The 27,112-nt window shown below is 40.7% G+C and overlaps 1 protein-coding gene across 5 annotated transcripts in view; it reads right to left on the reverse strand.

Annotated features, from left to right (window-relative positions):
- ANO4 (anoctamin 4) overlaps positions 1-27,112 on the reverse strand; it is a 301,260-nt gene that overhangs the window by 170,544 nt on the left and 103,604 nt on the right. Inside the window, exon 2 of one of the 5 annotated variants that reach the window (XM_037513790.2) lies at positions 7,133-7,262. The exons of the other annotated variants lie outside the window; for them this stretch is intronic. The gene's annotated coding sequence lies outside the window, so the exon portion shown is untranslated. The remainder of the gene's footprint in view (positions 1-7,132; positions 7,263-27,112) is intronic. 5 annotated transcript variants of the gene reach the window in all.

Below are 27,112 nucleotides of genomic sequence, written 5' to 3' on the forward strand. Positions count from 1 at the left end.
TTCTTTCTTAGATCTTGTAATATCAACTGATGCCCACAATACATTCCTTATTGAAAATTCCTTCATTCCAAAGTGAACCAGAAGATGGATTTTATGAACAGAGAGCCAGGAAGTCAAATATTAACATTCTTACCCAAATTCTTTCTGAATCTCTAGAAAATAGGTACAACCTGACATGCTATTGCCAAGGGCTATGAAAGTAAGGAACTATTGCTGCAATATCTATATTTGCAATAAAAATCAAGGGACTTTCTCTACAGGATTCTTGCATAGGCCAGAATGGAAGGTAAAACTCAAATTTGCACCTCAGATCATCTTTGTTTTCTTTTTTTCATACTTTAAAAAAAACTTTTCTCTCTATATTTTTTGTACAGTTTGCTTTCTCATCTCGGGTGTAGACCCATAAAATTCCCACCACCAAGTCACCATGAACCATTACATAGTCTCTTGTGTTCTTCCCGTCCCTGTTTTAATCCCTTTCCTTCCCCATCTCTTGCTGAAGGTCTCTGACTTTATAGTTGCCTGCTACTTTTGTCTTTTTTTTTTCCTGATCCCTTATTTTGTTCCCCTATATTCCTCAGATAGTCTTAACGTGCATATTTAGAAATATTTTATATGGAAAAACTTCAAACATACCCAACTCAGAGAAAAGTACATTGAATACCACATAGCCACCACCTAGATTCAACAAATATTGATTTTTTAATATTAAGATAAAATTTTAATCTTCCAAAGATTAAAATTTCCCCAATTTTATCTACCCCCTTTTTTTGGTTTGTTTTATAGGTGCTGGAATAGTTTAAGGCAAATCACAGATGCATCAATCTTCATCAAAAACAACAGTGGTTGCTCAAACATATAGCAACTGTACCAGTATGAATTAGACATATTGACACATATAAACTATATTTTAAAATTCTGAGTTCAAAAGATACTTTTGAAAAACACTCGATCAGCTTTGGAAGTTGACAAAATATCAACTCATTACTGAGAAAATTGGAGATAGGGCCTCCCCTGGTGGCACAGTGGTTGAGCGCTGGGTTGCGCAGCTGCCCGCAGCCTCTGCGGCGCTGGTTCAATCCCTGGCTGCTCCCCGGCCACCAGAGGAGGGTCCCACATGGCGCGCAGACCTCTCCTGCCGCCCGCTGCTCCCCTCAGCAGTGTACTTCGGTCCTTCTGCCTGCTCTGCTCCCCGCTCTGGCTCTGGTGAATCCTCTCACCCTCCTGCGCTTCTGACTGTACCCAGTGCTTGCATAAATAAATAAATAAATCCTTAAAAAAAAAAGAAAAGAAAATTGGTAAAGGGAAAGAAGCAAACACTGATCCTACCTTTCCTTTCTTAACTTTTCTTTACTATAGTTCAAGGTAACCAAACAGTTGATAAGAGAAAGTTCTTCACTGCAGATGAATTCCAGCTAATAATGATGGAAAAGGGAATTAGAAAATCATTTTAGAAGCCTCAATGAAACACGGAAAGTAATATAATTTGCACAAAAAAAGCGCTTTGAGGAAACAGCTGGAATTCAAATGCACAAAATCACTGAGTCCAGATCTGTTCTTCGAAAAGACCCAAAGAAAGGTGTGAGCCTTATTTTACACCCTCAATGGTCAGCATTCAAGCCACATGATAGCAAAGAACTAATCTCCACCTAATGGCAGAATTTTTTATAAAGGAAGGTAAAATCTCCTTCCCTAAAAGTGTCTCTGGTTCATAGTTTTTTGTTGATTTTGATTTTCACTTTCTATATTCATTTTCCTGTTCCCTTATTTAAGTTTTCTAGATTCCTGCTATGAGTGAGACCATCCGGTATTTTTCTTTTTCTTTCTGGCTTATTTCGCTGAGCAGTGATGTTGCTGCAAATTGCATTGAATGCTGAGTCATATTCGCTTGATCCAGTCATCTAGGCATTTGGGTTGTTTCCAAAGCTTAGCTATTGTAAACAGTGCTGCCATAGGGGTGCGGCTTTGGAATTGATGTTTCTGTGTCCTTTGGGTAAATACTAGGAGTGGAATTGCTGGATCATATGGAAGATCTCTAAAACTTGAAGGTAGAAATTCAGAATTGGAGGTTACATTAGTGATGGCCTCATTAATCTGGTCGCTCATAAGGATGAGGAATCTGGCAGGTAAAACAATAGGTTTCTCTATTATCAGTACTTAGAGGCTAGAGTGAGAAGTCTACTAAAAACCCACGAGTGAGGGAGGGAAAAAAAAAAACTTTCTCGGGGGTAAATCACACATCAGTATTCATGCATCATATCAGAAGCAATGAAGAAAGAAAGACCTTAAATATTCCCAAGGAATATGGGGGTGGGGGGGTAACACATGACTTGGGTCAACTTGTAAATTCTAACAAATTTTAAGAGAGTATAATTCAGATCGGAATGAGGTGTGGTCAGGAAAAGATGCAAAACCAAAAGAGTAATGAAGGCAAACACGGCCACTAGACTACAGCCTCAGCATTCAAGTTCCAGGGGCTCAGCCCGACAGCCACAACATGTATTAATCTCCTTTCCCTGTTGACCTGCCCTGGTTCTGTGTGCTGGCAGAAAAGAGTGGAGTTAGGATGTGGCTTGCAGTGCAGGGAAAGAATATCGACACTGCTCCTGCCCATCCACAGGCAGGGCCTTCAGTGTGCACCAACTGGCGTCCTGGGTTTTATAATATTTACCCCATCAAAAATTCTTTAACATGCATCTGCCCCCAACATCCAGTTTCTTAGTCCATAAGCTCTGCACCTGAGCCTTGGTTTTGGGAAATGTGCCCAAGTTAAGTCTGCTAGGCTAGGTGCCCCCATCTCCCCCAGGAGGGATGCCCTGCTCTGTTGTTCAGGTGCCTCTTTCTCTCCATGGCGAGGCTGGCATCACAGCACAAGCCTGGTATGCTTCCACTCCACCATGCTCCCTACTCCCCTTATATACGCCACATTTTCACAGAGGCACAGAATGAAGATCTTTAGATCCATCCAGACTCCAGAAAAATGCAGACAGACTTGTCGGTGACAGATGAAGGGGATGGGAGAGATATTTTAGTTGGCATGCCAACGGTACATGCAGTCTCGGCCTGCAAATATGAAGTAGATCATTCTCCCCCAGACACTTCTCCTTGTCCCTTTGCAGAGGATGATTGGACTGAAGGGACCAGCGCGGTGACTCAGCATGGCAATGGAAGCTCTTATGTAACTCCAGCCACAGCAGCAGCAGAATGACAGAAATGAGAAAAAAATCACAGTGGAAATAAATGGCACAGGTACTTGAAATTGTTGAAACCCACGATTAAGTAGATAGAATCATGTAGATCATGGGGGGGATGTTAAAGGAAAGAATTCATGAGTATTACCTCTCTAACTCAGCTGAAAAGATGGAGGCTAGGCAAAATATCTTTGCAAAATACCATTTCCTCTAGATCACTATGCCCTACCCTGCTTGATAAAAGATCTGAGGTCAGAACCATTAGAAATGAAGAGAGGGAAGTATAGTGTGTGGTTACAGTGTGGGCGCTGGAGTCAGATTTTCTGGGTTCAGTTCCTGGCACAGCAGTTAGACATATCATACTTAGCACAAGTTACTTAATCTTTTTTGTGATTCAGTTTCCTGAAAAATGAAGATAATGACAGTTAATGTCTCACAGACTTGGGAGAATGATCTAATACCTCTTAAGGGGTAATCAGAAGTTCCTGGTATACAGTGGGTGCTCAATACAAGTGAGCTGCCATCATCTTCTATCATATCAACAACCCCCTCAATCCTTATGCTCACCCTTTAGACGCTAGCATTTAGCACCACTGCCTCCCATCTGCTTTTAAATTCTTTTAGTTTCCAAGACACTTAAACTTCTTGCTGCACCTCCTAATTCAAAACTCTTTTTCATCTCCTGTTCCCAACAGTGGGGGTCTTCATGGTGGGGGGGGTCTTCATTTCTGAAAGATCTGTTCTAACAAGTTGTCCCAATTTTGGCGGCTTCAAACAGAAATTACCACTTCACCCAGTTTTAGAGGCTAGAAGTCTAAATTCAAGGTATTGGGAGGACTCTGCTTCTTCTAGAAGCTCAGGGACAGAAGCTGTCCCTTACCTCTTCCAGCTGGGGCCAGCAGCCCTCATGTCCACAGCACTACAGTCTCTCCACAGCCCTATCACCTCTCTCAGACGCGACTCTAAGGCCACTTGTGATGGCACTTAGGGTCTACCTAAATCTCTTTACCTCAAGATCCTTCTCTTTTTCCAGAAAAAACTCACCTCACTGGCTCTGGGGATTAAGACACAGACATATTTGGGGAGCTATTATCAGTCTACCACACTGTACATTTCCCAAGGTTTTCACTTCAGGCTTGTCTTTCCCTATATCCTCTCCCCAGGCGATCTTCTGCACCCACATCTCCAGCTGTTATCATGGGACTGTTGGTTCCAAAGCAAATCCTTCTTTGCTGCCCCCTGCCTTCCAAGCCCCCTTCCCTATGGTTGGAGTTTTCACCTGAGAAAGTCAACGAGATCACAGAAACACAATCAACAATTCGTATTCTGAGAGGGGAAAACACAGCTCAGATTTCTATCCAGCATCTCATCTATTTATTTCTTAGGAATTCTGTCCAAAATGTAAGTATTTTCCTCAATAAAAATCAAATTCTTTGCACTCCTTCTGGCCCACTGCCAAGGCAACGTAGCCCTGGCTGTGTCACGCGGTACACATGTGCCTGTGTGAGTGATTTGCTTTCATCTAAATGTCACTCCTGTGATTCAGAGGAGCTCTGTGCCACAGCAACATTTGTAGCTCTGTCAGTGTTGTATGACTTGCAGCAGTAAGGTAGACATACTGTGTCACTCTCCTTGTCATTTCTTAGATAAATTACTCAACAGCCCACTGGAAAACTATGCTTTGAATGTCTCCACCATGCGCCAAACCTAAGCCTTACCTATTCTAATTAAGAAGAAAAAAAAAGCATCCATGAAATGGGACATTTATTTCTACTTTTCTCTTTTACTCAGATGTAACTACAAAAGTGAAGAACAAATTCTATGCTTCCCATCCCAGAGGATGGAGGTAGAAATTCTTCTGGCTACACTCAGGCCTGGATTTACTTTCCCAACTTTCTGGATTTATCCTGGCAATCTCTCTTATTTGGCTCAAAAAGCATTTTACAAAATGTTTATCAAATAGGCTGAGACCCTCCCAGATCCTGGGGAGCAAACAGATTCAGGCACATAGGCATGCACGTAGCCAAGAGTGCACCCCACTTGTCCTTAGCTTAGGAACATCCCCATTTGAGGGGATAGAGTTGCACCTGGTCAATAAGCTGAGCTCAGGTGGGCCCATATTTAACAGATTCTGTAGAGATTTGAGGCCCAGGAATGCGAGGTAACTACCTTTCAAGCCCATCTTGCCCCATGCATTCCAGCGGAAGGAGCACTTGCTGAGATGTGAGCCACACAAGACTCCTCCTGGGGCCTGATGCCAGAGCCCCGCTTAGCCCCAGTAGGTCTGATGACAGCATCTGCTATGGCCCAAACCACCTCCATCGCACCAAGTCCTCGGGCTTATGCACCTCCTTTGGTCTGAGCTTCCTGCACTGTGACAGGCTATTTGACGGATTGGCATCGGCACCATACACAAATCAGGCAGTGCCAACACAGCCAAACCAGGAAGAACTCCCTGCCAAGTTGCTGTTATTTGTAATTTCGTGACAGTTGTCTATCTAAAATCACATTAACTTGGCATTCAAGCACTTTAAAGAGAGACCAAAATATTACCCACGTTTAACTTTTGACTCTGTCTATGTGGAGAGTTACAGAATTAGAAAGGAGAAGGGCCTATGAGAATATTTAAGCAGCAGTGCTTGAATTCAAATAAAGTGCTGCAGGTAAATTACTGGGGGTTCTCTTAAAAGTCCGCCTCTGAGATTCTTTTTTTTAAAGATTTATTTATACTAGAACCAGGGTACAGGCCAAATGTGTGGGAGGGTGAGAGGATTCACCAGAGACAGAGCAGGGAACAGAACAGGCAGACCAACTGAAATACACTACCGAGGGGAGCAGCAGGCAAGACAGGAGAGGTCTGCTCGCCATGTGGGTATCTCCGAGGCTGGCAGGGATCGAACTGGCACTGCAGAGGCTGCAGACAGCTTCACAGCGCTGTACTCAACCACCTGCACCACCAGGGAGGCCTGCCCCTAAGATTCTTTACAGCCTTTTGGTAACTCCTTTTTCTCCCACTGTTAGGGCTGGTTTGGAGTCTCTTTTATTTCGTCCCTGCCTCAGAATATGCTTAGAAGGACTCCATTCCAGGAAATCACAGTGACAGAGTAGATTATTGCCTCCAATTCTTTTAGCTGTCTCTCTGCCACATGACCTACCAGTACTTTCCCCAGTAGAGAGGGAAAGTGTATCCCCTGCCCCATTGATACAGGACTTATCATCATGACCTGGATGGCTTCTGAAATGGCTTGGCCTCTGGTGCTGCTACCGTCACTATGAAAAACTCATGTTCTAAGAGCCATGGGTCCCAGAAGGAGACATGCAGAACAGATTCAAACCTGACCTATATCCCAGAGCCAAGCCCCATGCAACCAGCCTAGATCAACCAGCTGCCCCCAAGACCTCTGCACAAAAATGTTTCTGGCTGTGACTCACCCCAACAACGACAAGACAATCACATCCACTAGCAGCAGACTTTCTTAAGGTGGAAATGAAACAATGCTGTTGTTTACAGTTTGGCCTTAAGGTGTGAGTTGACAAAACACTCTTTCTTACCTGAAATATTCTCCTTCAGGAGCACAATCTAACACATTCTTCAAGAATCAGCTCATCCATCACCCTTCTGAAGAACTTCCATTATCTTCAACACTCTGCCCTCTTACCCAGCCCCACTATGCTAAGCAAACATGTCTTCCTTGCACTGGCCTAGCACCTGGGACATTCCTATATCAAAGCATAGCCAACTGCATTGTACCTGTCTGCATATCTTCCCCCAAACCAGGAACTGGGACTTAGTGTAATGCATTGATACTTCTAGAAGGAACTGAGGTAGAGAAGGACAAGGGGAACTTGGCAGGTGAATGGGACACCAACTAAACCCACATTCGCTCAGATTCTACTCCTTTGTTATACTGATTTTGTTTGGAGAGTCTTTCTTTACTCACTGGGAAGGTAGCTGAGATCTCTGAAGCAGGTAGGCAGGAGGGGAAGTGGTGAAGCAAGAGAATCTTGAACAGCTTAGCTGATCTGTCCACTCTCACTTCACACCAACACCAGCCTCTCAGTTAACATCCTCTGTGAAAAATGACCCCAGTGAATATTTTTTCTTCAGAAAGCATGGTATATGATTCTTTAAAAATGATGCTATTTAACAGTAGTAAGGACACGAGACAGGCTCTTAGACATTGCTACCTCACCGTTTGCAATGTGACAAAACTTTTAAAAGTTCATGCCAAAATAAGATTTCTCTCTAAAGATATTTAAAACATTTCACATTGCAACTAAATGTACTTCCTTTCTACTTGAAAATAGGATTATAGCCTCAGGCCCATAATTCCACTGTTAGGAAGCTATCTTCCAAGGAAAGATAATAATCAGATATATGATGACTTATATACAAAGATATTCCATTCAGATTTTTTCATAACATAAGGCATCAACAGAAAGGTGGGTTTTCATGCTGAATGAACATTGGTGCATATTTGAGCTCTATCTTGTAGTAGCTATGACACTTTTGGTAGTTATGCTTGATCTCTGAGTTATGCCTTGATGTCTTCCTTTATAATATAAGAAAGAATTCAAATCAATATCTCTAAGATTTGTGATATGGGCTTAAAAGAGTATGAGTGTTCCTATATCATGATGCCTAATACGGGATCAGCACTCATATCATATTTAGTATCATCATGAAAATTAATAACACTGACATTATAACTATAATCATGATATTGATGATACTGGAAACTAGAAAAATATCTATTAATGGAGGGATAGTTAAATAAATTATGGCCCATTCATGTCAGAATGTTTTATAGCCAAGATGGTAAAAAATGGGTCTAAGATAGGAAAATGCTCAAATTCACTCATTCTCCCATTTACTCATTGTCAGTGTTTATTTACAGCAATTGTCACTTGAACATTGATTTATGAGGCTACTGTTCAAGTTGAAAAAGTTGAGTTCCCAAGGCTGCCATTTCCCCAACTTAGGCCTCATTTTCATTGGTCAGTGGAAGGTTAGAGATTGTCTCTATGCTGGTAATGCCTTTACAGCTCCCTTCCATCTTAAGTGCATTCCCTACCCTCCCACCCTCTTCTGTGCTCTGGGAAGCTGAGTTCTGCATCACCTGAGCTCTTTCCAGGGTTCCAGTTGGCCTCAGCCAATGGGAGGCACCAGGAGAAGCTGGAGAGTGGGAGGAGAGATATTGGATTACTTCTCCCTGCTTCCTCTCTGCTTCAGCACTCCTGAAAGCCCTCTAACAGGCCCACTCCTGTTGGGTGGCCCCTCTCTAGCTGGGCTTTACCATGACCCTGTCTGTTAGTATAGTAATGGCTCCCCACTGTGGCTGGACCCTGGCTGCTTCACCATCTCTTATTAATTTACTTACCCCAGCTAGGCCTTTGCAGTATAAGAAATCCTTTTATTAAAATCTGCTCATTAATTGGAATTCTATTTCCAACTTGAAATCTTATTTGTAAACCTACCCCTTATGGTTTTACATCCTTATCAGTCCACATCAGTGGAAACTTCCTTGGAACTATCTCAAAAACTCCATATTTGCTACCCTTTATCTTGGTTCCCTGAGATTTTCTCATATTGGATCATTTTGGGTTATCTTTTTTTCCTCCACTGCTCTGAATGCTAATCAAAAAACTAGATAGTCCACTTTGCCTCATCTATGTTATTTAATTTATGCCAAATCTGTACATTCTTGCTCAAGGAAACAGAGATCAGCTATGGATTTCTTTATATCTCATAAAAGTTTATGGGATTTCACTGTGTTCTGTGGACTTAGGCACAATGTACTATATACACAAACACACATACACACATACAGAGCTAGATATAAAATTATCATTGGTGATACTTAAGGATGTGAAAAAGCTGGCAGTAGTTAATTAAAATTAAAAGATTTAAAATTAACACCTTAGAAAAAGAGTTGTTAGTTGATTCAAGAAAAACATTGATTGATTCAGCCAGCAACATTTGTTAAGAGCATTCTCTGTGATAAGTACTGAGGATCCAAAGTCTAAAGAACAGAGTCCTCCCACTTACAGAGCTCTGAACAAGGGCATCTAACGCGATCTGGAGGAGGAAATCAATACTTCCTGAGTTTAAAAAAAGAAAAATCAAGGTCATTTGTTCGATCCTCAAGAAGTCAATGAGGCATCTCTTGTTTTTCTAAAACAATTTAACTATTTGGTATTGTCCATGGGAAAATATCACACCCCAAGTACAAATACTCAGGGTAGATAATGGAAGTAGCTAAGTAGAAACTAGGAATCTACTTTGCATGATAAAACCTACACACTGTAAAAAAGTATATACTGCAAGCCTAAATTTAAAAGTAGAACCACTTTCAAAACTACATCAACAAGTGAGCAACTTAAATAGCACAAATACACTATCTCTTAAGATCCTGGGATTCAACTTTATAACCTATTTTGACATGCAATACAATTTTTCTAGAAATAAAACACAAAATGATTTACTACCAGGAACATCAAATGATAATCTCTAACGCCCTAAAGGGAACAGTGTTTTACGTAAGAGTCTGCTCATTTAGTGGCTAAAATTTTATTTTTATATTCCCCATACAATTGCAACCCCCTTATTTTGACCCCAATCCCTCCTTTCCCCGCCCCCCAACCCCCATAGAGTGTCTCTGGTTCATAGTTGTTTGTTGATTTTGATATTTTCTTTCTTATAGTTATTCTTTTTCCTGGTCCCTTATTTAAGTTTTCTAGATTCCTGCTATGAGTGAGACCATCCGGTATTTTTCTTTTTCTTTCTGGCTTATTTTGCTGAGCATGATCCCTTCCAGCACCATCCATGTTGCTGCAAATTGCATGTGTTTATCTTTTTTGAATGCTGAGTCATATTCCATTGTGTATATGTACCACATCTTCTTGATCCAATCATCTATTTTTGGGCATTTGGGTTGTTTCCAAAGCTTAGCTATTGTAAATTGTGCTGCTATATAAAGAGAGGGGTACAGGTGCTCTTTGGAATTGATGTTTCTGTGTCCTTTGGGTAAGTATCTAGGAGTGGAATTGCTGGATCCTATGGAAGCTCTATGTTTAGTAGGTCCAGAAATCTCCACACAGCTCTCCATAGTGGTTGGACCAGTTTGCACTCCCAGCAGCAGTGCAGGAGAGTTCTTTTCTCTCCACATCCTCGCCAACATTTGCTGTTGCTAGCTTTTTTAACATGTGCCATTCTCACTGCTGTGAGATGGTATCTCATTGTAGTTTTGATTTGCATTTCCCTGATTGCAAGTGACGTTGAACATTTTTTCATATGCATGACACATTCTTACTTGAAAATCAGAAAAGATACATCATGACTTTTCCAACAACCTAATATAAATGAATGAGTGTGGTTAAAATAAAATTTACTTACAAAAAACAGGTGGTGAGATTGAGTTTGTCTACCCCTGACTTAGAGATTGGGGGACAGGCTGGCAGGAGAGTTTCACTAAAAGGGTGGTATCACTACCTGCACAAGTGGGTAAGTTTCTAGTAGGTAAAAATGGAGGGTCAGAGCATTCCAGCTGCAAAGATGAGGGTATGAAAGAATAAAGCAGATTCCAGAAAGGAAGAGGTGTCCAGACTGAAGCAGGTTTAAGCAGAATTGTTGTTTAAACTGAAAGTAATGACAGTGACAACTTATTTTTGATAGATTTTTTTTTAATTTTTAAAGAACATATGAAAAGTCTTTAATGCTGCACAAAGAGAGTTGTCTTCATATAAAAACAACAGGGGATTAGTGAAGATAATGTGAGCAAGCTGTGGCAGGGTGGATGATTATAGCAGGATTTGAGGACCCTGCTTTACTTCAACCTAGGCCACAGATCAAGGTGACAGTCACAGGCCCTGGGCTGGAGTAGCAGTAGGAAAGATACAAACAGATTATAGAGACAAATTAAATCAGATTCTATAGAATTTAAGAACCTTTGATGTTTAGGGGTAAGTGAGAAAAGAATCAAAATTAACTTTGGATCTAAAGATACTGATATAAAAGTACAGCTGGAATATTTTGATAGGCAAGATGTTGGGTTCAGCTTTGGAGAAGCTGGGTCTCTGGCTCCCTTGAGACATTTAAATAAAATGTTCACCCAGCACTGACAAAAATAGAAGTGTGGAGTTTAGAAATGTTTCTGGCTGGCATTCTTTGTAAGGCTCTAAGACAGGCTGCAATTTCTAGAAGAGGGAGACCACAAAGTCTGAAGGAAATTCTAGAAGAGGGGTAACCAAAATAATAGCAACAACAGCCACTATTTGCTGAAGATTAACTATGTGCCAGGAATTGGGTAAGAGTGGTAAATATAACTCACTTAATCATAATATCGATCATCAGTTCATTGAGTACTTATTATGCATTTACAATGTGCCCAGTGTTGTGTCAGATGCTAAAATGAATACTAAAGATCTGCTCCCAACCCTGGGAGACACTAGCTCACACAAGAAGACCCCAAGTAGACCCACAAGCTCCAATCCCTGATCCCAAATAAAATGGGCCAAGAGTTTTCCGAAACTCTCTGCTGTTAGAAACAGACTAAACCACGGGTTTCCAAACATGTTCATTTCTTGCTCTTTGTCTACAACATGTTTTCCACTTGGGGGATAAATCATATAAAATGAAAAACTAAACTGAATGTATCATAATACACCTTTTATTCACAAGGACATAGTTCAATGACTTACTTCACTGTTAGAAACTTTAATAGTGCTAGAAATAGCAAAGCAAGCCCCTTTCCCCACTGTGCGTTCACTCCCTCCTTCCTTCAAAGACTTCCCTACAGGAGACACTGATACAGGGATGAAAGACAAAATACCTCAAGAGTCCAAAATCCAGCCTTATTTGTGTTACTAAACAGGCACCTTCCCAGGGACTGATTTCTTGAGAGACACTAATTCAAGCATCATAGAAGTTTTTCAAGGTCTGAAGTGCAAAAGTAAATATTGATTGGTGAATCAGAGCACGCATCACTGAGAAGCTAAAATTTTAGATTTATCCCCCATGGTGGATTTCATTTTTTTTTTATTATTAGGGTAACTTTGGTAAACAGCTCTGTATATGATTCAAAAATATAGGCACCCATCTCTTCAGGGATATGCTTCCACACCACACCCACCACCCAGCCACTCCTCATCCTCCAACACAGACCTCCACCACAGTCCATCGTTAAAGAGGTCGCCTTGCTTTTTGAAAGCAAAGAAACCAGGAAATGTTTCTTTCATTTAAAAAAGACAATATAATTAAATAATAGGTAGAAAACCACACTCATTAGGGGAACTAGTCCAACATTGTTACCAGGAGACAATCATGTTACTTGTGTTCACTACTACTGTAGAAAAACGTTATTGTTTTTATAGGCAGATGGAGATAACGGTCCTCAACTCTAAGTTGTTGATTATGACTCAGCTTGATGGGAAGCAGTTAAGTGCTAACACCAATTAAAAATGGTAACTCCTAATTAACTGCATTAAAAATGGATATTTACATATAAGCAGGTCCCTCATTTAGTATCTGACCAAAATGGAACCAGCATCAACTGGATGTTGATGTCCTCACATGTCCTTAGGTCCCTCAGGACACATTGCATTGAGAAGGCAGAGAGAATGAACAACTCCAGAATGTCTACCTTGTGCCAGACACAACATCTTGCATCTATTATCTCTGAATTCAGAGTATTGCAAGTCCCTGGGGACAAGACTGAGTCAGATTCCCTACTATCTCCTCCGCACTTTGCTTGGCACACTATAGGTGCTCAATAAATGTTGAATGGATTCAACATGGTGTCAGTCATGGTGCTGACAGGCAGGAGAGGTGGTGCTTCAACTCTGCAATACTTTTTCTACCCCACCAGCATATTTGTCATGGATATTATTGCTCTGTGATTCTGAAGACCAGGATTTGGTGGCCAACAGAGAAACATAATCTCTCTGGATATTGCCAGATAAAAATGAGGTACAAATTACAGTATTACTCAGCTGTTCAGCACTGGGGGAAGGAACAGAATATTGTAGAAACCACACTGATTAGTACATGATATCAAGAACATGATATCCGAAATGACACCTAGCGCTAAGAGCTTGGACCCAAGTCAGAGAGGTTTTTTATGCAAATTCTGCTAATTACTAGCAAATTATCCACTTTCATGAACTTTAGATTCTTTATTTGTAAAATGACAGAAATAGAGCCAGTTCTGTTGCTACATCCAATGTACCAATGCATTCACACTTGAACCTGAACTGAAAGATGCTGGGAAAAACTAACAATGTTGACTGATTATGAACATTCACAAAAATCTCAACCAGCAACTCAGTGCAGAATAGCCAAGCAATCCTACCTTTCTCTAGTATACTCACCATTCAGAGCTCTCTAACACTTCACCAAACTTGTGAGACCTTCTTCCACCCCCTCAGCTGCTAACCTCACCTCATATTCCATTAAGAAAAAAAAGTACTCAGTTTATAACTTACTCCAATTAGCAACCTATCCAAAGACAGACTCTGCTCCTCTGCTTTTGAAACAGATGAACGTGTCCTCTGCCTACTCAACCCCTCCACTGTTGTGAGGGCCCTGACTCAGTGCTCTGATTTCAGAAAACACAACCTCATTCTCAGAATTGTTCATGCTCAAACTTGAAAGTCATTCCTAATTGCTCTGTTGCTCTTATATCCCAGATATAATCCATCAAAAAATCCTATCCATTTTGCCGTCAAAGTATTTCCCCAATCTGCCCATGTCTACTGCTTCTGCTCTAGCCCAACACTTGGCACACAACAGGAGCAAACAACTGTCAGTGAACGAACGGGTGAATGGGGTTATTGTGGCAATTAGGAAGCAATTAAAGTTCTTTTTATTACAAATAAAATCAAACCCCCTCTACTGTGGTATGTGTGCTGATGTGGTTAGTGGGGTAAGGGCAGAAAGGATGTATGCTTTGCTAATTTATAGACCTTTTTGCAGAAAATCACCAACTCTTTACCATCTGCTGGCTGGTTAGTGTACCCAAGGTTGATCCTGAAAACATGCTGAAGGCAGAACCTAGCCCTGTCTCTCTAGAGGTGGGGAAGACAGTTGGACTTGACCTAAATGAAAAACTTGTATTCAGCCAAAGGGATTTTGAAGTTTCTCTGAGGTTACAACCAGAGCAACTTTACTTACGTATCACTTCTCTTGCAGGAGGCCTGGGGGGTATGAGCTATCTCAAAGGAAGAGGGAGTCTCCAAGGATCAGCTTGGGAATCACAGCATGCAGGATACAGAAGGAGCCTCTGAATATCCTTTCCAAAAATTATCATACGTGACCTCGTGAAGAAGTCAAGAGTGACCTTGGGATTCTTGTCTTTTAGTTCACTAGCACATAGTACCTATTCAGTAAACATCTGTTACCAAGTAGATGGTGGGGAGAAAGGTTTGAATTTTTGGTAAACTCACTAGCGAAGCCATCTGGTACTGGATTTTTGGTTTTTAGCGAGCCTTTTTGGTTACCGTTGAATTTCCTTGGTTGTAATTTGTCCATTCAAGTTTTCTATTTCATCATGATTCAGTCTCAGAAGATTGTAGATTTTAAGAGCTTATCCATTTCTTCTAAGTTATTTAATTTACTGGCATATAGAAATTCATAGTAATCTCTAATGAATATTATTTCTGAAATGTCTGTTGTAACTTCTCTTTCATTTCTGGTTCTGTTTCTGAGTTTTCTCCCTCTTTTTCTTAGTGAATTTAGCTAGAGGTTTATCTGTTTTTTCCCCCCAAAGAACCAGCTTTTGGTTTCATGACTGTTTGGACTGAGTTTTTGATTTCTATGTTATTTCTGCTCTAATTTTTATTATTTCCTTCCTTTTACTGGATTTTGGTCTTGTTTGTTCTTTTTCTAGTACCTTAAGATGAGAGGTAAAGTTATTTGAGTTCTTGTTTCTTGATATGGATCTGTGTTATTGTACACTTTACTTTTCACACTGCTTTTTCTGTGTCTCATAGGCTCTTTTTTTTTTCAGTGTTGCAAATTTTATTAGAAAATGTGTGCCATTTATTTGTTCAGTGCCAATTTGCCTTTAGTTTACACATAATTCTAACAAATATGGAAATTTAGTTTCTCAGTTCTTCCTAGATTCGATGCAAAGGATTATAATGACAAAGAATATAATGACAACCCAGAGGTAGTCTAAAAGAAAAAGATAAATGAAAAAAAAAATGGAGAGAAATGCTTTCAAAAAAAAGAGTAATCGGAAGCTATTTTTTTTTTCATATGCCTGTTGGCCATTTGCATTTCCTCTTTTTTTTTTTTTTTTGGTCAAAACTGTCAATATATCTTTTTTTTTTAATAATAAATTTTATTTTTATATTCCCCCATACAATTGCAAACGCCCCATTCTGACCCCAATCCTACCCCTCCCGCCCCCCACCCCCCAAAAAGTGTCTCTGGTTCATAGTTTTTTGTTGATTTTGATTTTCACTTTCTTATATTCATTTTCCTGGTCCCTTATTTAAGTTTTCTAGATTCCTGCTATGAGTGAGACCATCCGGTATTTTTCTTTTTCTTTTGGCTTATTTCGCTGAGCATGATCCCTTCCAGCGCCATCCATGTTGCTGCAAATTGCATGTGTTTATCTTTTTTGAATGCTGAGTAATATTCCATGGTATATATGTACCACATCTTCTTGATCCAGTCATCTATTTTTGGGCATTTGGGTTGTTTCCAAAGCTTAGCTATTGTAAACAGTGCTGCTATAAACATAGGGGTGCAGGTGCTCTTTGGAATTGATGTTTCTGTGTCCTTTGGGTAAATACCTAGGAGTGGGATTGCTGGATCATATGGAAGCTCTATGTTTAGTAGGTCCAGAAATCTCCACACAGCTCTCCATAGTGGCTGGACCAGTTTGCACTCCCACCAACAGTGCAGAAGAGTTCCTTTTTCTCCACACCCTCGCCAACATTTGTTGTTGCTAGTTTTTTTAATATGTGCCATTCTCACTGGTGTGAGATGGTATCTCATGGTAGTTTTGATTTGCATTTCCCTGATGACAAGTGATGTTGAACATTTTTTCATATGTCTGTTGGCCATTTGCATTTCCTCTTCAGAGAAGTTTCTTTTTAGCTCTTCTGCCCATTTTTTGACTGGATTATTTTCTTTGTTGTTGCTGAGTCTCATCAGCTCTTTGCAGATTTTTGTGATCAGTCCTTTATCATTAGTGTTGGGTGCAAAAATGTTCTCCCAGTTGGTGGGGTTTCTCTTTGTTTTTGTTATTGTCTCTTTTGCTGTGCAGAAGCTCTTTAATTTGATGTAGTCCCAGCTGTTTATCTTTGCCTTCACTATCACTGCTTTGGGTGATGTGTCTGTAAAGATGTCTTTGATGTGCAAATCCCGTAGTGTTTCGCCTATATTTCCTTCTATGTATTTTATGGTTTCAGGTCTTATGTCTAGTTCTTTAATCCATTTTGAGTTGATTTTTGTGTATGGTGTGAGGTAGTGGTCAAGCTTCATTCTTTTGCATGTAGCGACCCAGTTTTCCCAGCACCATTTATTGAACAAACTTTCTTTGCTCCAATGCATAGTCTTTACTCCTTTGTCAAAGATTAGTTGACCATAAATCTGTGGGTTTATTTCTGGATTTTCTATTCGATTCCATTGGTCTGTATGTCTGTTCTTGTTCCAATACCATGCAGTTTTGATGATTATGGCTTTGTAGTATAGTTTGAAGTCTGGGAGTGTGATGCCTCCATTTCCTTCTCTTTTTTTCAGTAGAGCTTTGGCTATTCGGGGTTTTTGGTGATTCCATATGAATTTCATCAATAATTGTTCTATTTCTTTGAAGAATGCCATTGAGATTTTGATTGGAATAGCATTGAATCTGTATATTGCTTTTGGTAGGATGGCCATTTTAATAATGTTTATTCTTCCAATCCATGAGCAGGGGATGTCTTTCCATTTCTTTGTGTCTTCTTCTATTTCTTTTAACAGTGTTTTATAGTTTTCTTTGTATAGGTCCTTTACCTCTTTTGTTAGATTTATTCCCAAATATTTGATTTTTTTTGTTTCGATAATAAAAGGGATGGTTTTTTTGATTTCTTCTTCAGATTTATTGTTTGTGTATAGGAAGGCTACTGACTTTTGCGTGTTGATTTTGTATCCTGCCACTTTACTGAATTGATTGATGAGTTGAATTAGTTTTTCTGTGGAGATTTTGGGGTTCTCTATGTATATTATCATATCATCTGCAAATAGTGATAGTTTGACTTCTTTTCCTATTTGGATTCCTTGGATGTCTTTCTCTTGTCTTATTGCTCTGGCTAGGACTTCCAGTATTATATTGAAAAGCAGTGGTGAGAGTGGACATCCTTGTCTTGTTCCTGATCTTAATGGAATTGCTTTCAGCTTTTCACCATTGAGAATGATACTGGCTGTTGGCTTGTCATAGATGGCCTTTATGATGTTGAGGTATGTTCCTTGTATCCCAAGAATTTCAAGGGCTTTTATCATGAATGGGTGTTGCACTTTGTCGAAAGCTTTCTCAGCATCTATTGATATTATCATATGGTTTTTATATTTCTTTTTGTTGATGTGTTGGATAATGTTGATTGATTTTCGGATGTTAAACCATCCTTGTGCCCCTGGAATGAATCCAACTTGGTCGTGGTGAATTATCTTATGGATACATTGTTGGATTCTGATAGCTAAAATTTTATTGAGGATTTTTGCATCAGTGTTCATTAGGGAGATTGGCCTATAGTTTTCCTTTTTTGTGTTGTCCTTATTCGGTTTTGGTATTAGTGTAATATTGGCTTCATAGAACGTGTTTGGTATTGTCCCTTCCGTCTCAATTTTTTGGAAGAGTTTGTAAAGGATAGGCACTAATTCGTCTCTGAATGTTTGGTAGAATTCATTTGTAAATCCATCAGGTCCTGGGCTTTTGTTTTTGGGAGGTTTTTGATTACCATTTCAATTTCGCTGCTTGTAATTGGTCTGTTTAGGTGTTCTATTTCTTCTTTATCTAGCTTTGGGTGATTGTAGAGTTGTAGGAATTTGTCCATATCCTCTAGATTGTTGAACTTGTTTCCATATAACTGTTCATAGTAGTTACTGATTATTCTTTTGATTTCTGCTGTGTCCGTTGTGATTTCTCCTCTTTCATTTATGATCCTGTGTATTTGTGCTTTCTCCCTTTTTTCCTTTGTGAGCCTGGCTAGGGTTTGTCTATTTTATTGATTTTTTCAAAGAACCAGCTCTTGGTTTCGTTGATCTTTTGGATTGTTTTTTTAGTTTCAATTTCATTTATTTCTGCTTTGGTTTTTATTATTTCTTTTCTTCTACTGGTTTTGGGGTTTTTTTGTTGTTCTTTTTCTAGATCTTTGAGCTTCGAGATTAGGTTGTTTCTTTGAGTTCTTTCTTGTTTTTTGATGTGAGCTTCTATTGCTATATATTTTCCTCTTATTACTGCTTTTGCTGCATCCCATACATTTAGGATATTGGTGTCCTCCTTGTCATTCAATTCAAAGAATTTTTTAATTTCTTCTTTGATCTCCTCGTTAGTCCAGTGGTCTTCCAGTAGTGTGGTTTTTAATCTCCATGAGGTAGGATAGTTCCTTGCCTTCTTTTTATGATTTATTTCTAGTTTGATGCCTTCGTAGTCAGAAAAGATGGTTGGTCTGATTTCAATCTTGGTGTATCTGTTGATGTTTGTCTTGTGCCCCAGTATGTGATCAATCCTGGAGAATGATCCGTGTGCACCTGAGAAAAATGTGTACTCCGTTTTTTTTGGGTTTAGTGTTCTATAGATGTCTGTTAAGCCCAAATGCTCTAGGTCCTTATTTAGAGCTTTAGTTTCTTTACTTATTTTTTGTCTTGTTGATCTATCCATTGTTGATAGTGGTGTGTTGAAGTCTCCCACTACGTATGTGTTTTCTCTGATGTCTGTTTTCAGAGAGGACAACAGTTGTCTGATATATTTTGGTGCTCTTTCGTTTGGTGAGTATATGTTAATGAGTGTTATTTCTTCTTGAAGTATTGTCCCCTTAATCATAATGTAGTGACCATTGGGGTCTCTTTTTATTTTTTTGAGTTTGAAGTCTCTTTTATCTGATATAAGTATAGCTGTTCCTGCTTTCTTTTTTGGCCCATTTGCTTGTAGGATTGTTTTCCATCCTTTGACTTTGAGCCTATTTTTATCTTTTGTAGCTAAATGTGTTTCCTGGAGACAGCAAAAGGTTGGGTTTTGTTTCTTAATCCAGGCTGCAACTCTGTGTCTTTTTATTGAAGAGTTTAGTCCATTTACATTTAGAGTTAATATTGATATGTTAGCATCTGTATTTGCCATTATGTTTGTCTTTCCTTTGATTTTATTTATTTATTCTTTTAATAACTTATTTTTTTCTGGTCTTCTTTTGTTGTTATTCGTCCCTCTGAGGTTCTGGCTTTAGGATTCCTTGTAGTATTTTTTGGAGTGGGGGTTTAGTTGTAATGAAATTCCGGAGTTTCTCTTTGTCTGGGAAGGTCCATATTCTTTCTTCATGGAGGAAAGAGAGCTTTGCGGGATAGAGTATTCTTGGTTGGCATCTGTTTTCTTGAAGTCTGTTGACTATGTCCCTCCACTCTCTCCTTGCCCGTAGTGTTTCTTCAGAGAAGTCTGATGTCAGCCTGATTGGTTTTCCTTTGAATGTTATCTGTGTCTTCCCTCTTGTCAGCTTCATTATTTTTTCCTTGTCCTGGATTCTTGGGAGCTTTACTATTATGTGTCTTGCTGTGTTTTTCCTTTCGTCGTGGAAGTTTGGTGTTCTTCTTGCTTCTTGTATATCAATTTTCAGATCCTTCTTCTCATTTGGGAAGTTCTCTTCAATTATCTCCTGGAATATTTTCTCTGTTCCTACATCTCTCTCCTCTCCTTCTGGAATTCCTATAACTCTTATATTTCCTTTCCTCATGGAGTCAGATAGTTCCCGAAGTCTTTCTTCATTCTTTTTCCTTCGTACTTCTCTTTCCTTTTCTGTTTTGGTTCTTTTTATTTCTGTGTCTTCAAGAGTACTTATTCGTTCTTCCATTTCATCTATTCTGCTTTCATTGCTTTTCCCAGAGTTCTTTAGTTCCTCCATTAATTCTTTGATCTCCTGCATTTCTTTTATTTCCCTCTTTAGGGACTCTATTTCCTTCTTCTGATCTATCACTTTTTTAATCATGGCAATTTTAAATTCTCTTTCTGGAAGGCTCAGAAGTTCTTCCAAGTTGCTGTCATTGTAATCTGGGGAGTGGTTTTCTTTTTGTGGTGTGCTTCTTTCCTGAGGAGTTGTTAGGTTGCGTGTGGTTCTTCTACTCCCTACTGTCTGTTTTCTAATTTGTCGTATGCGTTGGGACACTGTGTTGCTCGGACTGACTGGCATCTTGGGTGAACTTCTCCGCTCCCCTCTGGCTCTTCCAGGAGCCATCTCTGTCTTCTGGGGGAGCTTTCTGCTGGTTTTAGGCAGTTTTTACTGAAGAAATGTCCCTGTTCTAAAATTGCGAAGCGGGATGCAGTCCCTGCGCCTCCGGTTTCAGGCACACTCTTCTGCGCCCCCGGTCTGCCCCGGACGTGGGTGCCTGCTCCCTCTGTGGGCTCAGACTGCTGGTCGGAAGGGGCCTGGCGTGGGGTGGGCTAACTTCCTGGCTGGCCACTGGGTCCTCCAGAAGCCTTCTGTCCTTTTCAAGCAGTCTTAAGAAATTTCCTGCTCTATGGGGTGTTAGTGACTTTTTTTTCCTGGTCGCTAGGTGGCGCCAGAGATCTCTCCTATTGTCCTTGGGGGGCTGTTTTTCGCCCCCCCCCACCCCGTGGGACAGGGAACAGAGCAGGAATGGTAGGGTAAACCTCAACAGCTTTGGGGTGCTGTGTCTGCCTTGTGCCCCACCGTCGTGGGGAACCCACGCCCCTAATTTCGTGCCCCGGGTCTCAGTTCAAAGCCCTCAGGTCCAGGACGCGGGCTATAGCCCAGTTCAGCGGCGCGGGATTGGCGCCTTTTGCACCAGCTCCCGTGCCTGTGCGCCTGGTTCCTGCTCACTCAGGGAGGGACCTTCACCTCAGTGAGGACCTCCGCGCGTCTCCCGGCAAGCCTAGGTCGCAGGTGCGGGGACCTGGGCCGCTGCGATCCCGGTCCGCGTTTTCTTTTCAAGCGCGCCAAGCGCGCCACTTTCCCGCGCCAGCTTACTGGCAGCCCGGGCTGTGTGCGCGTCTCCCGGGGTCTTTGTTCTTCTCTAATGGCGCCCGGAGCCGTTCGCTCACCGCCGCGGCGGATCCTGCAGGGTTCGCCTCAGCTCCCGTTCACGGGGTGTGGTGGCTGCAATAGTTCCTTTCTACTCACAGTCCCGCTTGCTGCGTCGTTTGTTCTTGTTGGCCGTTTTGGTTTGTTGTTTCCCTCCTCTCTGCGGGTTGGAGAGTGCCGCCTCTGTGGGCGGGGGAGGGGAGCAGGGTTCTGCGCTTCCCTCCCTTCTGGTCCTCTTTTATGGCCACTTTCTTCTTCGGGCAGTTTGCTGGCGTCACCCGTTTATCTTCCGTGTCCCAGTTCTCTCTGGGACCTGCTGCTTTTCCTCCCTATTAACTTTTTTTAATGGGAGATCTTACTCGCAGCGTCTCCTCGCCGCCATGTTGCTCCGCCCCCCTCATAGGCTCTTAAAGGTTGTATCTTAATTTTCATTTGTCTCCAGGTACTTTTTAATTTCTTCTTTGATTTTCTCATTAATCCAATGTTTTTTCAGTGCTGTGTTGTTCAGTCTCCATATATTAGAGGATTTTTGTGTTTTCTTTTTGTTGTTGATTTCTGGTTCAATACCATTGTGACTACAAGAGGTATTTGTTATGGGTTCAATATGTGAATTTATTGACTCCAATTTTGTGACCCAGCATGTGGTCTATCCTGGAAAATGTTCCATGTGCCCTTGAGAAGAACGTGTATCAGATTTGAGTGGGGGGAAGAGTATGTAGGACAGAATATTCTTTACCTCTTATGGGAACCCTCAGAAAAGCATTTAGATTATGATACAATTGCATTCAATGACGTGTAGAAATTGCAGGACTAAGTACTTTTCAGATGACCAATGTGCCCCAATTTTAATAAAATTATAGCTGCTTGAATACAAATTAAAGTGCAAATCAGGTCATTTTTGTGGCTTTTTCCTATCAATGCACAAATTAACAAGGCTTTCACTGTAACATATTAGTTTGTTAAAGTTAAAAGAGTAGCTGAATTGGACTTACATTTTTAATGACTTGCTTAGCTGAAAATGCTTGTTAATTATACAGCTAATCCTCATAATCACTTAGCAGCATGAAATGAAATGCAATTAGAAATGCAATTGGTTACCTGGACACATAAACCCATGTTCCTGACCATACTAATTTGCCAGGGTTGTTCATAAAATGGAGCTGATCCCAAGATCACATGTTCACTCTCCATAGGGGCCAGTAGGTATTATTTCAACTTTGCTCCCAAGTCTATGGTAGCATTGATAGTGCTGTGTGTGGTGCAATTTTCTTTTTTATGTCTGTCTCCCTAACTGAAGGGCAGAACAGAGCTTTACTTTTCTTTGACTCTCAAAGCTGAACTCAGAGCTTAGCATTCAGTAGGAGCTCAATAAATATTGAATGAATGAATGGAAAAGCTAAACCAGTAAACATCTGGCTGCAGAAACCAGGAAGACAGCATCATCAATGCATAATAAATTGAATAATCTTAGTTATTAGTGGCAATCACATATAAAACACAAAGGTACATTTGTTCAAAATGTACTGTCTGGGCCACCAAGCACTAAGTAGTCCTGTTTACAGAATGATGAATAATGAACAGCCTGTGCCCTTAGGGAATTCAGTCTCCAGGGGAGAAAAGCTTGTAAAAAATATCTATTACAAACCATGGGGTATTTAGTAGAAGAGCACACTAAGAGCACTGAGGCACAGCTCTGGGCACAACTAATGGTCTCCAGCATTCAGGGCCTCTCTGGTGGCACAGGGGTGGCGATATCAAGCTATCGCCAGCCCCTGCAGCATGAGTTCGATCCCCTGCTAGGAGCTAACCCACAAGGCGCAGCAGACCTCTCCTGTCTCACCCGCTGCTCCCCTCAGCAGTGTATTCCAGTAGATACGCCTGTTTTGCTCCCCACTGCATCTGGTGATCCTCTCACCCCCCACACCTCCAGTCTATACCCCAGTTCTTGTATGCATAAATAAATTAAAATAGATCTTTAAAAAAAAACACTTCACAGAGAAACTGACTTTCATGCTATAAATTGAGGAGAGCTAAAAGTTTGGAGTGGAGGCAGAAGGTTTCTCACAAACAACATTCCATTTACTTTGTACAGTTTGGTGAAGGAACTAGGCATCCATTTTGTAACACAGCTTAGAAAGTTTCACGGGCACAATGGACTATGCAACACCTCTTTGTCTTGTTTGGTCTTTTCAATAACATAGACATGATAAATTACTTTCTCCCTTTCAGGAACAGCTCATCAAAAATTTAAGGTAATGTTAAAACTCAATAATCACAAAATGATGGATGAACATACACCACCAGTCACAGCCTAGGTAAGAACTTCCAGGGGACAATTAATAGCACCAGATATAGGGACAATGATATTAAGAAGTATGTGGACCACTTACTAAGTGTGGTTTTTTGTCATCTGCAAGTTCTGGTTAAGAATAATGGAATGAAAAGAGTGTGAAAACACCCATTTTAAGGATAAATAGGACATGAAAAATACCATTGTGGAAAAGGAATCTTCTTGAAAACCAAGAAACCTACAGTCCCAATATATGGACTCCAATATAATTATGTTTGGAAGTATCTATAGTAATCCCAAAAACAAATTAGAAAATAGTTTCTGCCTTGAACTCATGCATGTGGAATCTGGATATTGATTTCCTGGAGGATGGATCACCCTAACAAAAGTTTATTTATTGTCCTGCAGTTGAAAGGGCAGCTTGCAAAGCCTAATTAAAATTTAAATGAAAGCAATCATCAGCTACAAGCGACCCACAGGCTAAGGATTAAAATAAATTATGCTGCAATGGTATCTGAAAGTAAGAAAATATATAAGGATGGTTTTCTGAAAAAAGAATGGAAGAAAGAAAAACTTTGCAAATATAAGGAGTGACAAACTGTCATGTTTCAAGGAATACACTGTAAAGAAATTAATGAAAATTGAAAGTAAATCCGCACTGTATTCATTTAGCTTTTCAACAGACAACCAATGCTGTTAGGCTGAATTCCATCTGCTGTAGAATATGATAAGGATGGCTAAAGAAAGTGAAATAATTATTTTGTGGACTTTTTAAAAGAAGAGTCATATGATGCTCTGGAGTTTTGAAGAAGGCATATTTAAAATGAGGTTTGCTACAAACTACATACTATATTACAGGAAAATATCAAAAGGACTGACCCTGTCCCTCAACTTAGGATCCTATTTTCTAGCAACCCTTTCCCCACAATTGTCTGCTTTGGCCTCAGCAACTACTTCTTCCCATCACTTCTTCCAACCTCTATATCCCTTTATGGCACTCTACTCAAGCATCTTAATTTGAGCATGGTGTTTTCTATGGAGATTCTGAAGTAGGGTTCTGGCGTTGGCTGCATGTGTATTTGAAAAATGCAGGTGAATGGAGGAAATGAAAGCTCAATGACCCAGGGCAAGTGGTGACATCAATAACTCAACCTGTCACCAGTAGTGGCATGGGATGAAGTAGTGGCATGGAAGGGCAGGGGCCAGGAGTTAAAGTGGTCATGATAATGAATTTCCATGGTGACAATAGTGATGATAAAGACTCACCGAGTCCCTGGGATTCTTCTCAGGACCCTGGAAAGTATACGGAAGGAAAAAGAGAAATGAAATCTACAAATGCCACTCATTTGCTGAGCCACTCATCTCCTCTCATCTCAGCAAGGCCTCATCCTCTAGAGTTGTAGGGCAGATGTGGCTCAGGATGGAAGCACAGAGCTTGACTGCAAAGATTGCAGAGCAAACTGGGTGGCAGTGCCATCACATGATCCACACCACCAGGAATCGGATATTAAGGTAAGGACAGAAGTGTGACCCTGATAAATGGGATAGTCGATCATTTGGGCAGACACAAATAAAGTTGAAAAAACTGAACTCACAAAATCCTCCTGCATATAAGGATAGAAATATCCTCCCTGCCCAAGAAAAAACATCCTCTGTGGAGAAAAAGGAACTCTCCCACACTGCTAGTAGGAATGCAAACTGGCTCAACCACTATGAAAAACTGTGTAGAGTTTCCTCACACTGCTAAAAATGGACCCAGCAATTTCACTCCTAGGAATCTACCCAAAGGACAGAACAACATTAATTCAAAAGGATATCTACACCCCTATGTTTATTGCAGCACTATTTACAATAGATAAGGAAACCACACAAATGCCCAAAAATAGATGACTAAATCAAGAAGATGTGGTACATATACATAATGGAATACTATTCAGCAATCAAAAAAGATCAACTCATGCCATTCACAACAACATGGATGGAGCTAGAAGGGATTATGCTCAGCAAAATAAACCAGCCAAAAGGAAAAAGAAAAATATCTCATGGTTTCACTTATAGGAAGAATATAGGGGAACCAAGTAAGGGATCAGGAAAATAAAAAAATAGCAGGCAACCATAAATTAGAGACATTCTGCAAGGGAGGGGCAGGAAGAGGGATCAAAACAGGGAAGAGAGAGCACAAGGGACTATGGTGATAGTTCACAGGTGAATTGGTGGTTGGAATTTTATGGGGAACACACCTAAAAAGAGAAAGCATACAAGCATGCATTGTACAAAAATGAACAATGATGTAAAATATATATATATATAAATATTTTTAAAAAGGAAAAAAATCCTCTCTGCTTAATAATTTGTTGGTGAGTTATCTACCCCAGACCCAATCCAGTTTTTTTTTTAAGATATATTTATTTATACAAGCACTAGGTACAGTCAGAAGTGCAGGAGGGTGAGAGAATTCACCAGAGCCAGAGCGGGGAATAGAACAGGCAGACTGACAAAGAAATACACTGTTGAGGGGAGCAGCGGGCACAGCAGGAGAGGTCTGTCGCACCATGTGGGACCCTTGCCTGGTGGCCAGGGATCAAACCGGCGCTGCAGAGACTGCTGGCAGCTTCGCAGCCCAGCACTCAACTGCTGCGCCACCAGGGGAGGCCCAAACCAGTTACCTCTTAGCTGCTAGGTCTTTACTTAAGGTTAGGTCCCACACCCCCAGAGGAAAAAGTCTGAGATGCCTACATTCCCTAAGATTTCTAGAACTGGACCTCCCCTGGTGGCACAGACGGTTGTGCGCCACGCTGTGAAGCTGTCCACAGCCTGCAGCGCTGGTTCGATCCCAACTGGCCGGTGAGGGTTCCACATGGCACGTCGGACCTCTCCTGTTGCACCCACTGCTCCCCTCAGCAATGTATTTCATCAGTCTGCCTGTTCTGTTCCCTGCTCTGTCTCCGGTGAATCCTCTCACCCTCCCATGCATCTGGCCTGTATCCCGGCTCTTGCATAAATAAATAAATCTTAAAAAAATAAATTTTAGAACTTCCCCAATCTATAAGGGCAGGAACCAGAAAAGCAAGTATGTGTTTCCAAGAGCTTTGGACCAAGGAGAACAAATATAACAGTTGATAGGATTTAATTCACTGACAGGGTACATTCACCTATGATTTCGGTTTTAAAGCTTTAGTTTGAGTAGCAGAGAGGGGTGTGGGTGATCCACCAAATTAAGGCCTAGTTTCATAAGGTGGCACAGGTTTATATGATCAAATTGAACTCCCCCACCCACCATCCTGTAGAGCAAACTATGGCACACAGGTGAAATCAGGATTGCCTTTTGTTTTGGTAAGGCATTCAAATTCATTATGGTTTTACAGTTTTAAATGTTAAATACACACACACACACACACAC

Source organism: Talpa occidentalis, unplaced genomic scaffold, assembly GCF_014898055.3.
Source record: "Talpa occidentalis isolate TD23 unplaced genomic scaffold, MPIMG_talOcc4v2.1 talOcc4.16, whole genome shotgun sequence".
Taxonomy (NCBI): domain Eukaryota; kingdom Metazoa; phylum Chordata; class Mammalia; order Eulipotyphla; family Talpidae; genus Talpa; species Talpa occidentalis.